The sequence below is a fragment of the Oryctolagus cuniculus genome, chromosome Y (genome assembly GCF_051225735.1).
Source record: "Oryctolagus cuniculus isolate XC-2025 breed Fujian yellow rabbit chromosome Y, ASM5122573v1, whole genome shotgun sequence".
Taxonomy (NCBI): domain Eukaryota; kingdom Metazoa; phylum Chordata; class Mammalia; order Lagomorpha; family Leporidae; genus Oryctolagus; species Oryctolagus cuniculus.
The window spans coordinates 15,176,780-15,184,133 of record NC_142889.1 but is presented as its reverse complement, the minus strand read 5'-3'; the positions used below and the strand labels follow the sequence as shown (position 1 = coordinate 15,184,133).

Sequence of the window (7,354 nt, the reverse complement as noted above, 5' to 3'; positions counted from 1 at the left end):
ATACCAGGGGATTCCAATTCAATCCCATCAAGGTGGCATGTGCCAATGCCATCTCACTATTCCAAGTGATCAATTTCAGTTCACAATTTATCATAATGAAAGGACTAAGAGTCAAAGGGAGCACATAAACAAGTCTAGTATCTGCTAACACCAACCGATAGAATAAATAAAGGGGAGAGTGATCCAACATGGGAAGTGAGATACTCAGCAGACTCATAGAATGGCGGATGTCCTAAATAGCACTCTGGCCTCAGAATCAGCCCTAAAGGCACTCGGATCTGGCTGAAAAGCCCATGAGAGTATTTTAGGCATGGAAAGCCAAGACACTCTGGCAAAAAGATCTCTGTGAGTGAGATCCCAGTGGAAAGAACAGGTCTTCAAAGAAGGAGGTACCTTTCTCTGAAGGGAGGAGAGAACCTCCACTTTGACTATGACCTTGTCTAAACAAGATAAGAGTCGGAGAACTCAGAGGGCTTCCATAGCCTTGGAAACTCATGACTGGAGCATAGGGAGATTACTGATGCCATAGACAGGAGTGTCAATTTGTAAAGTCAACAGCAGGAGTCACTGTGCACTTACTCCTCATGTAGGATCTCTGTCCTTAACGTGCTGTACACTGAGGCTTAATGCTATAACGAGTACTCAAACAGTATATTTCACTTTGTGTTTCTATGGGGGTGCAAACGATTGAAATCTTTACTTAATGTACACTAAACTGATCTTCTGTAAAAAAAGAAAAAAAAAAGAAATTATCAATTCCCAACTTGACTCTCACTGGGATTAAACATGACAATAGGTCTGATCTGATTTCATCATCATTTTAAAAAAATCATCTATTATTTTTCACTTTATGTTTCTGTGTGGGAGCAAACTGTTGAAATACTTACTTAAGGTATACTAAGTTGATCTTCTGTATATTAAGATAATCGAAAATGAATCTTGATGTGAATGAAAGGGGAGAGGGAGTGGGAAAGGGGAGGGTTGTGGGTGGGAGGGACAGTATGGGGGGGGAAGCCATTGTAACACATGAGTCGTACTTTGGAAATTTATATTCATTAAATAAAAGATTAAAAAAACACACAAAAAAATAAAAAGCACAGGGTAATAATATATAAAATCAGTGGCAGAAAGTTTCATTAAGTACCAAGAACTAATTTTGTCACCCCATACTCATTTTGTAGGTAAGTTTCAACAACCGGCAAGGCGCATTTACATATATTCCAATGAATACTTATTGACAAATTTTTAAATTACACTCTATGTCCCAGCTATCCCAGTAACTAACATACAACATACCAAAATGGTTTATTAAGATAACAAAAAACAATTAATGTAATACATACAGGCTATTGGCAACCACTATTCTAAAATTATGTAAGTACAAATAAACATACTGAAATGTGTGCAATTCTAAATTTTTAAACCAGAAGATTTCTACACTAACACACATTTATATTAATACACATAAAAAATAAAAACTTTATTACTAAAATAAGTTACACTCACCTCCAGCTTACAGTATAAAACAATTTTATTTGCAGGAATGTAAAATGATTGTTTGCCATGAGCATTTTGAACATATGACATGTCTAATTTTCTTGTTAAATTTGCATTTACTGGGGAACTGGTGTGTATAAAACCTTAATTAAGTATAAGCTCTGACCTTCATCATGGTGCCTATTGGGATTGTGTGATATAACTGCAGTATCCCTTTCGGGAAGGGTAGAAGGGATTTATTTACACAAAGTCCTAATTAAACTATAATTTTACTTTTGACTTTAAGCTATCAACTTAGGACTTGGCAAAAAAATTTTTGAGGGTGATTCAATAGAGGATGCTTCACCACTGAATACTCACTGTCATCAAGGTGCTTTAGAAAATTAAAAACATAGCACAAATGATTGTACTCTACTCTATAAGTTACATGACCTGCATAGGAAATGGAAAGATGATTCACATTTTTACAGTGATCAGCAGTAAGAAATGCACTAATGAAACATACCTTTTACCTAAAAAGCTAAACTACAGCCATATACTAATTTCTATGATTTATGAAAAAACTTCAAAATATCCAAATGTCAGGCTTTGCTGTACAATTGTCAGTTTTAGTCTGACTTTTTATAAAGGGACACTGCAGTATTTAGTACAAGTTTGGATGGACTTTTTTTGAACATCTGATGTCTTACAAAAGTAACATATTGCTAAACTATTATACATCCAAATAACTACAATGTATGAAGAAGCAAGGCTGCTTTTTCAGCCACAAAATATGACAAAAGCAAGGCCTGTTATCATGATCATGAGGAAGTCTTACAAGCCTCTGAAACTAAAGGCAACTAAGAATGCTACATTTGGTATATTAAAATCTTACCCTCATATCATATTTAACAAGCCTTGCTTTTATCTACAAAGATTTTTCTATGTACAGTACAGCCAGGGTATAGTTCAATCTTCTGCTACTGTGATAGTTAACCAACCCTTTAAAAAAGATTCCGAAAAGAACCACTATCTGGAATGCCTGACTAACCAGCCCTGATGATTACACCTGAAACTGCATATCCGAACACAATTCAAAAGTGATTATTACTATAAAAAGATACAGACAATCATGATTAACCTTGGTGAGTAGAAATAAAATTTAAGGATACCAATAGTGGAATTTATCTATACCACGGCAATAAAATTTAAATTCACAAATTCAAGATAATATTTCAGAATACCACTGCTGGGATCCTTAATTTAAAAAAAAAAAACAGGGGAAAAATCTACTTAGAGCAGATTTTTTAAAGAGAAGAACTTTATTCTTTATTAAGTGATCATGCTAAAAGTTATGAAGGATTTCTGTTGGAACACATTTGGAAAATAGAGTAGCTTTAGTTTAATAACTTGCACTGCATAGAAAATTGTTAAAGAAATTCATATCAAAGTCCAAGTATTAGTTCAATGTCCCGGATTTGATTCCATGATCTTCATAGGAAGGTCTTCTGCAATAGAATATGCTCCTATACAGCCGAGATATTTAAGGTTGCTTGATTTCCTTACCATTACTCCACTGCAAGCTTCTGGTGTAATCCCACATAGCAAGTCTGTCTTCATTGTAACAGGTCAGGACAGGCCTCGACCCCTTTTCCCTGCCCATGACCTCTTTGTTTTTGGACACCTCCTCTCACACCACCAATGCCTCTTGCTGATCCAGGACCTCCTCTCTGTGAATAACCGGCTCTACCACAGGGAGGAGCAGCCCCATGACCTCTGGACGGAGCAGCACCCCTTACTCCTCTACCACCCCTTCCTCTAGCTCCAACTTGAAAATCTTCATAACCATAGTATGGATCTTCATATCCACCATGATAGTTATGGTAATCATAGCCAAAATAATCATAATAATCTTCATATCCATAATAATCTGGAGGATATTCATAACCACCTCTACCTCCACGCCCTCGACCTCTTGTTGGAGGGGGCATATGAGTTGGACCATAATAGCAGTAATCATCATACATCTGATTGCTGCTTGCCTCTGAGCTTTTCTTTCTTTCCTTTTCTGATCTGGTGGCTTAGCAAAAACAATTTCAATGTTTTCTCCCTCCAAGTCTTTGACATTCATTTCTTCCATAGCCTTAACAACACCATCTCGTTCATCAAAATGAATGAATGCATAATCTTTCAGTTTCCTCATTCGTTCCAGTTTTCCAAACTGACTAAATGCCTTTTCTAAAATCTCTTCTGTTACAGTATTGGCAAGGTTACATACAAAAAGTACCTTCACCTTTGCCATAACCTCAGCATCAGGATCTTCTATAGGATCAGCCCATTCAACAGTTCCAACATTTTTCCAGACCTTGACTTTACCACTCATTAGCCTACACCTTGCCTGGGCAGCTGTTTTGTGATCTTCATATTCAAGAAAGCAAAAGCCTCTGTTTTTTTTTTTTTTCTTGTCATCTGGTTGGTGGTATAAAATGACGTCTGTAAGACCCTCTGTTACTTTGCTAAATTCTTCAAGAATCTGTTCCTTGGTTTTACTCTTAGGAATAGAGCCCACAAAAAGCCTATTGTTGGCAACCGAGATGCAGACACCAATATGTTTTCCAGAATGAATTTCATGATTATTATACAGTTTAAAAGCCTCCCGAGCTGCTTTTTTTTTGTACAAAAAGTGACAAATGCATAACCTCTATTGAGACCAGTGAGTGGATCCATCATAAGACGAAGATCCCAAATAGGTCCAGCTTTCTCAAATAAAGGAACAAGCACATCCTCAAATAGATCACTTGGGATCTTCCCCACAAATATCTCAATGCCAACAGAAGGCTGCTGACCTGAATAAACAGAATCTGGAGGCGGTCCCCCATACTTCCTCTGTCCAGTAGTCACATCAAGTGTGTAGCCTGTTCTTCCCAAGAGTGCTTTAATTTTTGCCTCATCTGGTCCTTTACTAGAGTCCGCTACTTTGGTCCCCTGTTTTTTTCTCTGCCTGTAAGTCTTCATGACTCCACATAAAAAGGCACTTTTGTTCTGAACATGAGAGAGATCACTGTCATTAAACTGCTGAAAAATTGCCAATGCACCATCTTCATTGAATTCTTTCAAAGCTTCAATAGCTCTTTCATCTAAATCACTATGTGCAACTAGCCCTCCCCTTTGGGCTATGGCCAAGGAATCCTGTCCCAGGGGATCGGGTTGCGTGCTCGCTGCTCCCTGTATCCCTGCGAGTGGAGCTGTTGTAAAATGGCTGCCAAAGCTCATACCACTGGCAGCAAATCGGATCCAGTTACACTCGCCTCTGAGAGTGCTCCCTGTGCGCATGTGCGCCCCCGCGTGACCCCCCCTTTCCCTCCCCTCCCTCGCGCCTTTGCTTCTCTCATTCACTCCCTCAGCCCCTGCCCTCCACCTGCTCCTCCTTCTCCCCTATCACCACCAGCAGCAGCAGCAGCAGCAGCTGCCACTGCCTCCGGCCGCCTTCTCCTCTTGGCCTTTCTTCTTCCCTCTGTGTTCCTTCCCTGCCGCCCCCACTCCCATCTGTGGTGCCTCAGGCAGGAGTGGCAGCTTTGCCCCTTCTCGATGACTCCTGGCATGCTCGCTCACTGCTCACTCCCTCCCTCTCTTGCTCTCTCTGCCCTGTCCCCCAGTCCCTGCCAAGTCTGCTCCTCTCTTTCTCTCTCCCCCAGTTGACACTCACTGGAGGCTCTTGTCATGAACTGCCAAGGCTATGGATGCCGCTTGAGTTCACCAACTCTGATCTTATTTAACAAGGCCACAGCCAAAGTGGAAGCTCTCTCCTCCCTTCAGAGAAAGGTACCTCCTTCTTTGATGGCCCATTCTTTCCTCTGGGATCTCACTGACAGAGATCTTTCATTTAGGCTATTTTTTTTTTTTTTTGCCAGAGTGTCTTGGCTTTCCATGCCTGAAACACTCTCATGGGCTTACTAGACAGATCTAAATGCCTTAAGGGCTGATTCTGAGGCCAGAGTGCTGTTTAGGACATCTAAAATTCTATGAGTCTGCTGTGTATCCAACTTCCCATGTTGTATAATTTTCTCATTTTAATTCTATCAGTTAATATTAGCAGACACTAGTCTTGTTTATGTGATCCTTTTGACACTTAATTCTCTCATTATGATCAATTATGAACTGAAACTGATCACTTTGACTAGTGAGATGGCATTGGTGCATGCCACCTTGAAGGGACTAAATTGGAATCCCCTGGCACATTTCTAACTGTACAGTTTGGCACATGCTCTATTGGACTTACCCCAAATAAAATAAATCTTTAAAAAAAAATAAGTTCTGTAGATACCAGCTAGGTACATTTGGTCCAGAGTTTTGATTAGCTCTTGTTTCTTTACTGATTTTTTGTCTAGTTGATATGTCCATTGAAGAAAGTGGGGTGTTGTTGATGTCCTCCCTTACTATTGTGTTAAATTGATTGTCTCTGGCCAGCACCGTGGCTCACTAGGCTAATCCTCTGCCTTGCAGCACCAGCACACTGGGTTCTAGTCTGAGTCAGGGCACCGGATTCTGTCCCAGTTGCCCCTCTGCCAGGCCAGCTCTCTGCTGTGGCCTGGGAGTGTAGTGGAGAATGGCCCAAGTGCTTGGGTCCTGCACCCCATGGGACACCAGGAGAAGCACCTGGCTCCTGGCTTCGGATCAGTGTGGTGTGCTGGCCACAGCATGCTGGCCACAGCGGCCATTGGAGGGTGAACCAATGGCAAAAGGAAGACCTTTCTCTCTGTCTCTCTCTCTCACTGTCCACTCTGCCTGTCCAAAAAATAAATAAATTGATTGTCTCCCTTTAGATTCATTAATATTAATAATTTAATATCCAGATACCCTTTACTACTGAATTCTACAAAATATTTAAGAAGAACTAACTCAAACACCTTTTAAATCATATACAAAAATATGAATAGGATGTGAATTTGCCAAACCTCTTACAGATCACTCTGATACCAAAACATAACAGGACACAATATAAAAGCAAAGCTACAAATCAATGTCCTTGGTGAAAATAGATGCAGATGTTATCAACCAAAGCCTAGCAACCCAAATCCAACACATCTACGAGATAGTTTATCAGATCAAGTGTGATTTATCTAAGAGAATCAGAGGTGATTCAACCTTCACAAATAAAAATCACCATAAACCATGTCAATAGAATGTACAAGAAATATAAGCATCTAAATATATGAGGTAAAGCACTTCGCAAAATTCAAGAACGCTTCAAGCTAATGGCCCATCAAAAATTTAATATAAGAGCTGACCTCAAAATTATAAAGGCTACCTTTTGGCATCTTGTCAAAATCATACTGAATGGGGAAATGCTGATATCATTTCCTCTCAGGTCTGGAACAAAACATTATTAGTTTCAACACTGTTATTAGTTTCAACACTGTTATTCTGTATGATATTAGAAATATAAAGAGGATCAAATAGGGAGGAGAAAGAAAGGCCACAAAATTGGAATGGAGAAACTCAAAATATTCTTGTTAACAGATGATGTTATTGTATATGGAAAAATCTAAACCCTGCACAAAAATGTTCTTGGAACTGATAATTCAGTTCAGTAAAGGTGCATTTTACAAAAACAACATGAAAAAGGCAGTTGTTTTTTCATGTACTAGTAATGAGCTCTGTGAAAGCAAAATCATGAATAATCACCATTCATAACAGCTACATTCAGATATTTTGTAATGAATTTTACCCAAAAAAGTGAAAGATCACTACAATAAAAATTATAAAATATAAATGAAAGACACAAAAAGGGAACGACGTTCTTAACTGAAAACAAAAATTCTACTGCACAAAATCTAAAGCAGTGGTTTAGACATAGAAAAATACTACAAAATGATGA

At 39.1% G+C, this 7,354-nt stretch overlaps 1 pseudogene; it reads right to left on the bottom strand.

Moving 5' to 3' along the window:
• Positions 1-2,823: 2,823 nt before the first annotated feature.
• LOC149119275 (heterogeneous nuclear ribonucleoprotein Q pseudogene) lies at positions 2,824-4,647 on the bottom strand (annotated as a pseudogene).
• Between the last annotated feature and the right edge of the window lie 2,707 nt (positions 4,648-7,354).